Genomic DNA, 10,268 nt, shown 5'->3' on the forward strand with positions numbered 1-10,268 from the left:
CGGAAAGAGACCCGCGAGGAAAAGAACGGCAGATTGGGACGCTTCTCGGTCCCCTGGGGACCCTCACGGGGCTAACAGAATTAAGGGTGCACCCAGAAAAAGGTGAGCGCTTTTTGCGATAATTCGGACTAATAATTCTGTTGGTTTTGGGGGGTCTCGGGGACTCAGAAGTGTGAAGCAACTGCCGAAGGGTCTCTCCGATCCAAAGAATCTGGCAGAATTGGGGATAAAAGGAGGCTCAGAGGATTGATCAAGAGCACGGCCGTGGGGGTAAGTACGAATAAAGTAATACGAAGTTAAGGAAGGAAAAATTCCACGTGGTATTGGTAAGTCCCTGTGAAACTAAGGTCTGAACGGGTAGGGAAAGAAAGAAAGGAAGAGAAAATCCTCGTGAATATCGCCTTAAGAAGTGTAAGGGTCTGAATAGGCGAGGTGCAAAAGGAAAAGTTCTGTGGATACCGCCTTAAGTAGGGGTCTGCACGGGCAGAACGTAATAGGAGATAAAGATAGTTTAATAGATAATGCAAACGCTGGTAAGATAAACCATAAGGCTAGGCATAGAATTAGAGAAATAGTATTATTATATAGGTAAGTCGTCAGATTCTAAGAATACCATAATAGAAAAAGGAAAAAAAGAACAACGTGACGGAGAAAGGAACAGAACATTCCCAGTAAGTCAGGATGAGATCATAGAAACGTCAGAGAAATGGGAAAAAAGAACCAAAAATCTGGTCACGAAATGGCCAAGAGAAGGAACGTGTGATGTAAGCTTATGTGAGGAAATGGAAGCGCTAATTAAAAATCACAAACCCAAAGATAAATCCAAGAAAAGAGAGAAAAAAAGAAAACGATAAATGGAAGTGGATGGAGGGAGAAAGGTTCAGAAAGACGGGAAGTATATTAATAGTAAGTGAAAAAGACACTGAGATACGAAAGGAGCAGTCTGGTAAAGAAAAGGAAAAGCATAACAGGGAGCCGGCTTCGGCTCTAAACCCAGACCTGAAAGACGTAGAAAAACCTCCTCCCTATTACGAGAAAGGAACCCTTAAACAGTGTCCGATGATAACAGGAGAAGTGGATCTAAATGGAGAAATTAAAGTTTGGGATACCGAGGAGGAAAGAAGGAAGCACGAAAAGGAGAAGGGGGAACTATGGAAGGTAACAGAAGAAGACAGGACAAAGATAGAACAGGAAAAAAGGAAACTAGAAGAGGTCAAAAGGTTACAGGAATTAAGAGCGAAAAGGGATGGAGAGAAATCTCTGTTATATGAGCACGGAACTGAACAGGCCAGAGGAGAAGCTATAATAATTGGGAGACAAGGGGCAGCCCTGCAGGTCAGGTGGAATACCTTCTTGGAAAAATGGTACAGGATACCGGAAGCTGAGCCCCACATAACGCTGCTGGTAAATGAGGGACATCAGTCTTAAGACCTAGGACCCTTAGTAAAGCACGCTGGAACCGTAGCGATGTGGAGGAAAACTATGCCAAAGGTGTGGGTATCGGGAGACAACAACTACTTTAGAATAGAGATAGATATAGATATGATAGGAACAACAAAGGAGGTCGAAGTAACTCCCCAACCACACATGGGAAGTCCAGCAGAAAGGTAACAGGTTAGAAGGGCTACCATCTATTCTGTGGTCACAACATGACACGGATGTAGGGAGAATAAGACCAGCCAGTCCGGTGGAAATAAAGCTGAAAAAGGGAGCAGTTTCACCCAGGAGACCACAATATCCCTTGAAACCAGAGGCAGAAGAGGGAATAGCGCCAACAATACAGGGGCTACTGGAGGCAGGAGTACTCAAAAGGACAGACAGCCCATGTAATACCCCGCTGTTACCCGTCCTAAAAGCGGATAAATCTAAATGGAGACTGGTGCATGACTTGCGAGCGGTGAATGAGGTAGTGGAGGACTGGCCAGCGGTAGTTCCCAACCCACGCACGCTTTTGACTAACGTTCCGCCGGAAGCAGGCTATTTTTCAGTGATTGATTTGTGCTCGGCGTTTTTCAGCGTTCCCCTGGCAGATCAGTGTCAGTACCTATTTGCGTTTACAAACAGAGGGAACCAGTATACCTACACTAGAATGCCGCAAGGATTTAAACATTCACCACACATTTTTAATCAAATGTTAAAGGTGGACCTAGAGGGCATCCCGTTGGAAAATATATTGATACAGTATGTGGATGATTTGTTGATTTGCTCCGAAAGTGAGGGACAGTGTGAACAGGATACCATAACCCTTTAAGAAAGAATGGCGCATGGAGGGCATAAGGTATCTAGAAAGAAGCTGCAATTTTGCAAGCAACAGGTAGAATACCTAGGCAGAGTGATATCCAAGGGAGCGAAGGCGACAGCGCCGGATCAAATTGAGGCTCCTAAGACCCAGACAATGGGGCAGCTGATGACGTTTCTGGGACTAACAGGATATAGTTCAGATTGGATTGGGGAATATGCTGAAATTGTAACGCCACTAAGGAAAATAATGAAGGACATACAAGCTTGAGGAATAGTCTACAGTGGAATGAGGAGGCGGAAGTGGCTTTCAATACCATTAAACAGGAATTGCTGTCAGCCCCAGCATTAGCTTTGCCTGACTACGAGAAGGTCTTTCGTCTGTACGTATCCAACCGACAGGAAGGTTATGCCGCAGCAGTTCTAACGCAGGAGACTGGCACAGGTAAAGCAAAACAACCGATAGCGTACTACAGTGCGAGACTGCCTCAGGGGTACCCACCTTGTCATCAGGGATTGGCAGCGCTGTACTATGCATATGAAAAGGCATCATCCGTAACCATGGGCTATCCTGTGATCCCATACACTTTGAAGGTATGAGACATGAATTAGCTAAGATAGACTGGCAAATGATGCTTAAAGGGTTGGCGGTGGATATGCAATGGCAAGCATTTAAAGATCGCATGGATGAACTACAACAATTGTTCATCCCAGTTTGGCAAAAGAATAAATCAGGAAAGGCAGTGCACCCGTGGCTGACAAGGGAAATTAGGGATAGTATCAACTCCAAAGAAGAAGCATACAAATTAGCCAGAAAAAGCAGCTCACCTGAGGACTGGGAGAAATTCAGAGTCCAGCAGAGGAGGACAAAGGGCTTAATTAGGAAAGGGAAAAAAGATTATGAGAGAAAACTGGCAGGGAACATGAAAACTGACTGTAAAAGCTTTTATAGATATGTGAAAAGAAAAAGATTAGTTAAGACAAATGTAGGTCCCCTACAGACAGAAACAGGTGAATTGATTATGGGGAACAAGGACATGGCAGACCAACTGAATATCTACTTTGGTTCTGTCTTTACTAAGGAGGACATAAATAATCTTCCAGAAATAGTAGGGGACAGAGGATCTAGTGAGATGGAGGAACTGAGGGAAATACATGTTAGTAGGGAAGTAGTGTTAGGTAAATTGAAGGGATTAAAGGCAGATAAATCCCCAGGGCCAGATGGTCTGCATCCCAGAGTGCTTAAGGAAGTAGCCCAAGAAATAGTGGATGCCTTAGTGATAATTTTTCAAAACTCTTTAGATTATGGACTAGTTCCCAAGGATTGGAGTGTGGCTAATGTAACCCTGCTTTTTAAAAAAGGAGGGAGAGAGAAACCGGGGAATTATAGACCGGTTAGCCTAACATCGGTGGTGGGGAAAATGCTAGAGTCAGTTATCAAAGATGTGATAACAGCACATTTGGAAAGCGGTGAAATCATTGGACAAAGTCAGCATGGGTTTGTGAAAGGAAAATCATGTCTGACGAATCTCATAGAATTTTTTGAGGATGTAACTAGTAGAGTGGATAGGGGAGAACCAGTGGATGTGGTATATTTGGATTTTCAAAAGGCTTTTGACAAGGTCCCACACAGGAGATTAGTGTGCACACAGTATTGGGTGTAAGGTATTGATGTGGATAGAGAATTGGTTGGCAGACAGGAAGCAAAGAGTGGGAATAAACGGGGCCTTTTCAGAATGGCAGGCAGTGACTAGTGGGGTACCGCAAGGCTCAGTGCTGAGACCCCAGTTGTTTACAATATATATTAATGACTTAGATGAGGGAATTAAATACAGCATCTCCAAGTTTGCGGATGACACGAAGCTGGGCGGCAGTGTTAGCTGTGAGGAGGATGATAAGAGGATGCAGGGTGACTTGGATAGGTTAGGTGAGTGGGCAAATTCATGGCAGATGCAATTTAATGTGGATAAATATGAGGTTATCCACTTTGGTGGCAAGAACAGGAAAATAGATTATTATCTGAATGGTGGCCGATTAGGAAAAGGGGAGGTGCAACGTGACCTGGGTGTCATTATACACCAGTCATTGAAAGTGGGCATGCAGGTACAGCAGGCGGTGAAAAAGGCGAATGGTATGCTGGCATTCATAGCAAGAGGATTTGAGTACAGTACTGGAGCAGGGAGGTACTACTGCAGTTGTACAAGGCCTTGGTGAGACCACACCTGGAGTATTGTATGCAGTTTTGGTCCCCTAATCTAAGGAAAGACATTCTTGCCATAGAGGGAGTACAAAGAAGGTTCACCAGATTGATTCCTGGGATGACAGGACTCATATGTTGAAAGACTGGATCGACTCGGCTTATACTCATTGGAATTTAGAAGATTGAGGGGGGATCTTATTGAAATGTATAAAATCCTAAAGGGATTGGACAGGCTAGATGCAAGAAGATTATTCCTGATGTTGGGGAAGTCCAGAACAAGGGGTCACAGTTTGAGGATAATTGGGAAACCTTTTAGGACCGAGATTAGGAAAAACTTCTTCACACAGAAAGTAGTGAATCTGTGGAATTCTCTGCCACAGGAAACAGTTGAGGGCAGTTCATTGGCTATATTTAAGAGGGAGTTAGGTATCGCCCTTGTGGCTAAAGGAATCAGGGGGTATGGAGGGAAGGCTGGTACAGGGTTCTGAGTTGGATGATCAGCCATGATCATACTGAATGGTGGTGCAGGCTCGAAGGGCCGAATGGCCTACTCCTGCACCTATTTTCTATGTTTCTGTACATGCACCACAAGGTAGCAGAATTACTGGAAAGAGGGAAATTCGTGTTGACACCAGCCAGGATAGCAGCATATCAGATGCTACTGACATTTCCGGATATAACTATACAGAGATGCACCACCAGTAACCTAGCTGATTATGTCCCTTTAGGGTATGAAGGAGAACCCCATGATTGTGTAGGGAAAACAATGGCATTCGCTAAATTGAGAGCAGATTTATGATCAGAACCATTAGAGGACAAAGATAAAAAGGTCCTGTTCGTAGATGGTTCTTGTTATAGGGATCATGATGGGAATCACGCAGGGTTCTCAGTAGTGCAACAGGATTAGGCAGACTTCAAGGTCATCAGAATAGAGGCTTGCCCCCTACCGTGCTCCGCCCAGCCAGCGAAAATCAGAGCTTTGACGGCAGCGTATGAAATGATGGAAGGAGAGAAAGTAGATATCTATACAGATTCAGCATATGCTCATGGAATATGTCATTTGTTTAGGGCAGTGTGGATACAGAGAGGTTTTAAAAAGAGCAATGGCAATCCCATACAGCACTGTCAGAAAATTTTATATCTAATAAGAGCACTGATGAAACCTAAAGCACTGGCTATAGTAAAGTGCCAGGCACATCAGAAAGGAAACGATGCAGTAACAAAGGGAAATCAAGCTGCAGACGAAGCAGCCAGGAAAGTGTCTGGGTGTACATCCCAGGTAAGCTTGGAGCCGGAACCTATGGTAGAGGACCTAATTGAAATACAAGGAAAGGCAACTTTGGCAGAACAAACACTGTGGAGACGGGGGGGGGGGGTGGGGGGCAAGCAGAACCCAGAAGGCCTATGGACAACGGAAGACCGTCTACTGGTAGCTCCCACTCCTTTACTGACTATCCTGATTTCAGAAGCACATGGGATGGATCATTGTGCAAGGGGGAAGTAATAAGGAAAATAAAAAAGGACGGTTTTGGTCACCTTATTTACAGGCTTCAGTAGACCATGTGCTGTCTCAGTGCGAGATATGTGCACAGAATAATGCTCGGAAAGGAATTACCACCCCAATAGGTCATATACCCGTACCTGAAGGGCCACTTAAACATCTAGTGATTGACTATGTAGACATGATAAAAACAGTAAGAGGGAAAAGATACATGTTGATGGTAATCGACAGATTCAGCAAATGGGTAGAGGCAGTACCCTCGAAAGATCAAGGGGCAGGAACAGTGGTAAAGTTCCTGACAAACGAAGTGATCCCAAGGTTTGGGATACCGACAGAAATTAGCTCAGACAATGGTTCAACTTTCATCCAAAAAGTGGTCAAGTTAGTACTGCCAGCACTGAGAATAAAGCAAAGATTCGGATGTGTGTATCACCCTCAGTCGCAGGATATGGTGGAAAGAATTAACGGGACCTTAAAAACCAAACTAAACAAAATCTCTGCAGATACAAAACTCAACTGGGTTGGTGCACTACCGTTAGCGTTAATGAGTTACCGCATGCAGACTAATCAGATGACGTGTCTAACACCGCATGAAATGCTAACTGGAAGACCCATGCCGGTACCCCAGTGGAGAGGACCATATAAAGGGCCTGGGAACAATTGGAATTGGAATTAAACAATACATACAGTAACTAACTATGATACATGTCTATTTATGCACAGGAAAAACAGAAAGAGCTGGAGACCGTTCAAGGAGAAGGACCAATCAAGCCAGGCGAGCAGGTCTACATGTGAGAATCTCAAAGAAAGTGGAATGAACCAAGAAGGGAAGGGCCCTTCACAGTAACCAAAGCATCACCCACTGCAGTTCAAGTGGAAGGGCGCTCCACCTGGTATCATCTCAATCACTGCACTAGAGCAGTCCCGCAGGTACAGTCAGGTGGGCCGCCCAAGGTAAGTGGTGAAGAGGACCAAGCAGTAGGGGACAGACAAGAGGAACAAGAAGCTGATACTGAACCGCAGGAACTTGACCAAGTAATAAGGGAATTTTTTGGTCCTGAGGACAGGCCCGAAGACCCTAAGGATGGGGTTATGGATGGTAGTACTCTTTCAGATAATGGGGGCGACCAGTCTTGCCCCTCGGGATGATACACTCAGATACTCTTGTGCAGACTTGGAGACCATTAATTTGGCAGATGTGGCATGGGACTGTTAGGATCCCACAAAACCTGAGAGAAAGGAGTAAGAGGAGCACAACGGTTACCTCCGTACCATGGTACCAGAACACGTGGTACCAATGGGCAAACTATACAGCAGGGATGATGAAGAGGCAGAATTATTATCAAACCCTGTGCAGCATGTAGTCCCCACGCCCTACAACTCCTCCACTTGTGTGCAATGGCAAGGGGAGCGTAGGGAACGGTGTGAACAGCAGTGTCCGAGTGCGACCAAGGCTTGTTTCATGAGGGTTTGCGTTAAGGTAAGCCCCTATTATCAGAAGTGTGTGGCCAACACACCAATGTGCCCTTATTGGTGTATGTTATACCAGGCTTCCTCGCAGTTTGATCAAAACAAGCTTGCCTCTAACTGTAATTACAGCAGACCGTGGGCTATAAATAAAAGAAGCCAGACACCCACAATGGGAAAGTTTAAAATGCAGGAACATTTGAGTTATGAATGCTTCACACGGACAGGTGATCTCTCAGTTGGGCATTTCAGCGGCAACTGTGTTAAGACTTGGGATGTAACCCCAGGCCGAAGATACAAGACAGGTACCCCTCCGCCCGAGGGTGCACTGGATGCCCAGACCATCCCATTAGCAGATACCTGGTGGCTGTGTGGACAGGAGGGAGGTCTGAGATCCATGCTTCCCCGTAATTGGGCAGGTACATGTACACAGGTTATGCTGATTCAAGAAGTTGTAGTATCCCCTGAAATACAATTTGACACCTCGACGCAACAGACACTAAAACGGAGGAAGAGAAAATATGAGCCCGACCCGACGATTTGGATCGGCAGTATAGGACAGCCAAGGGGTATACCCAACGAGTTTAAGGCAAGAATTGAGATTGCTGCGGGCTGGGAAGCACTTACACCCGTGATGGGGGTTAGCAAAAATGTTGAGTGGATAAATTATATATATTATAATCAACAGAGATTCATTAACTACACCAATGATGCACTAGAGGCCTTGGGGCAGCAGCCAGATGCAACCAGTAGAGTGGCGTGGCAGAATAGACAGGTACTAGACTGGCTATTTGCGGAGAAAGGAGGGGTTTGTGTAATGTTTGGGGAACAATGCTGTACTTTTATACCGAATAACACTAGTCCAGAGGGATCGTTTACCAGAGCAATGAATAAACTGAAAAATCTAAGAAAGGAAGTTAAACAAAATGCAGGGTTTGGACACCAGTTCTTTGACTAGTTAAATAGTAAACTAGGAGGATGGGGAGCATGGCTGACCAAGATTGCAGTAACCATCGGTATTGTATTGCTAAGCTGTGCGGTCATTCTGTGCTGTTTTCTTCTATGCCTCAAGTCGCTTGTAGTGCGTGCTGCAATGAAACGGTTTCCAATGCTCCTGGAAATTATTGGGTCGAGCCCTATGGAGAAAGAAGCACCGATGTTGTATTTGTACAGTCTATGAGACATGCAAGAGGAACAGGAAAGAGATGATAGTGTGGGGAGTAGACTGTGAAGGCTCCTGAGTCCTTTTTTCTGTCTCAGATATGCAAGGACAGGTTTTTGGCTCAGCGGCCTAGGGAGGTGGGGAGAGAACACTTTGAGTCCCAAGTGCAAGAAATTATAGATTAACCCAAATTTGGGAGTAAATGCTGGGCTCTATTTGAGCTTTTTGTGCATGGACTCGCAGTCCTCTCTCTCTGTAAGGGTGGATTATATTGGAAAATGTAAATGCACACATTGTATTTTCTACAGTATTACATTATTTACTATGTAACCACTGTTAGCTCATTAGAAGGTATTTACTATGTAGCCATGACTTTTGACCTGTTCACTATTAATTCATGAGAGAACTAGAATGAAACCAAGTAGAAAGATAACGGCGGCGGGTAAGATGACGAAATATGTGGCAATATGTCAACGCAAGACTAATTAAGAAATTACTGTGGTTAGGGATGAGAAGACGTGGTCTAAAAATGTAAACTAGGACATAGTTAAGTTGAGGAGTAAAACAATAGTGGAAAGTCAAGAGCAGATATATTGATGATATATAATCACAGGCCGATTGGATATGATAATGTAGCTAAGATAGGAGAATTGCTATAAAAAGTGCGATGTACAAGGATCGACGGACAATCAGCGACTAGCTCACTGGCTGTCTCAGCTTTGATTTGCAAATTAAAGTTTAAAACTTCTTGAAGGATTTTCTGCGTCTCCTTGTCGTTTGTGAGAAACGAGAAACCACGACAAGAGAAGCGAATGTTACTCAACTTTTAAATTCATTAAAGTGGAACTCTCTCCAAGATAGACGTGAAGCACACCGCCTGACCTGTTTTTACAAAATGTTAAATGGTCAACTCGACATAGACTACCAATCCCACATCAAACCCAAACCTATTTGGAGTAGACGAGGGCACTCAACTTAATTTGAAATACTAACTACCAAGTCAGATGTGAACAGCAATTCATTTTTTCCCTGCACAATTAAAGCTTGGAATAATCTTAATCCTAACACAGTCTCACAACCAAACCCAATTAAATTTAAGGCAGCTTTTCTTCTTCAAAAATCTCCTTCTTAAGCTCACCCTCAGCCACCTCCAGTCTAATTTCCATGTGGAATATTTTGGAGGATCAAGAACCAAGGAGATTATACACAGCCACGAGGAAATCTGCAGATGCTAGAATTTCAAGCAACACACATAAAAGTTGCTGGTGAATGCAGCAGGCCAGGCAACATCAACAGGAAGAGGTAGAGTCAACGTTTCGAGCCGAGACCCTTCGTCAGGGCTAACTGAAAGAAGAGCTAGTAAGAGATATGAAAGTGGGAGGGCAGGGGGAGGGGAAGATCCAAAATGATAGGAGAAAACAGGAGGGGGAGGGATGGAGCTAAGAGCTGGACAGTTGATTGGCAAAAGGGATATGAGAGGATCATGGGACGGGAGGGCTAGGGAGTAAGAAAGGGGGAGGGGGAAGCCCAGAGGATGGGCAATAATGGATGGGGTACGAGGGGGAGGTGGGGCATTAATGGAAGTTAGAGAAGTCAATGTTCATGCCATCAGCTCTTACTAGCTCTTCTTTCAGTTAGTCCTGACGAAGGGTCTCGGCCCGAAACGTCGACTGTACCTCTTCCTATTGATGTTGTCTGGC

Source organism: Mobula birostris, chromosome 7 (assembly GCF_030028105.1).
Source record: "Mobula birostris isolate sMobBir1 chromosome 7, sMobBir1.hap1, whole genome shotgun sequence".
Lineage (NCBI taxonomy): Eukaryota > Metazoa > Chordata > Chondrichthyes > Myliobatiformes > Myliobatidae > Mobula > Mobula birostris.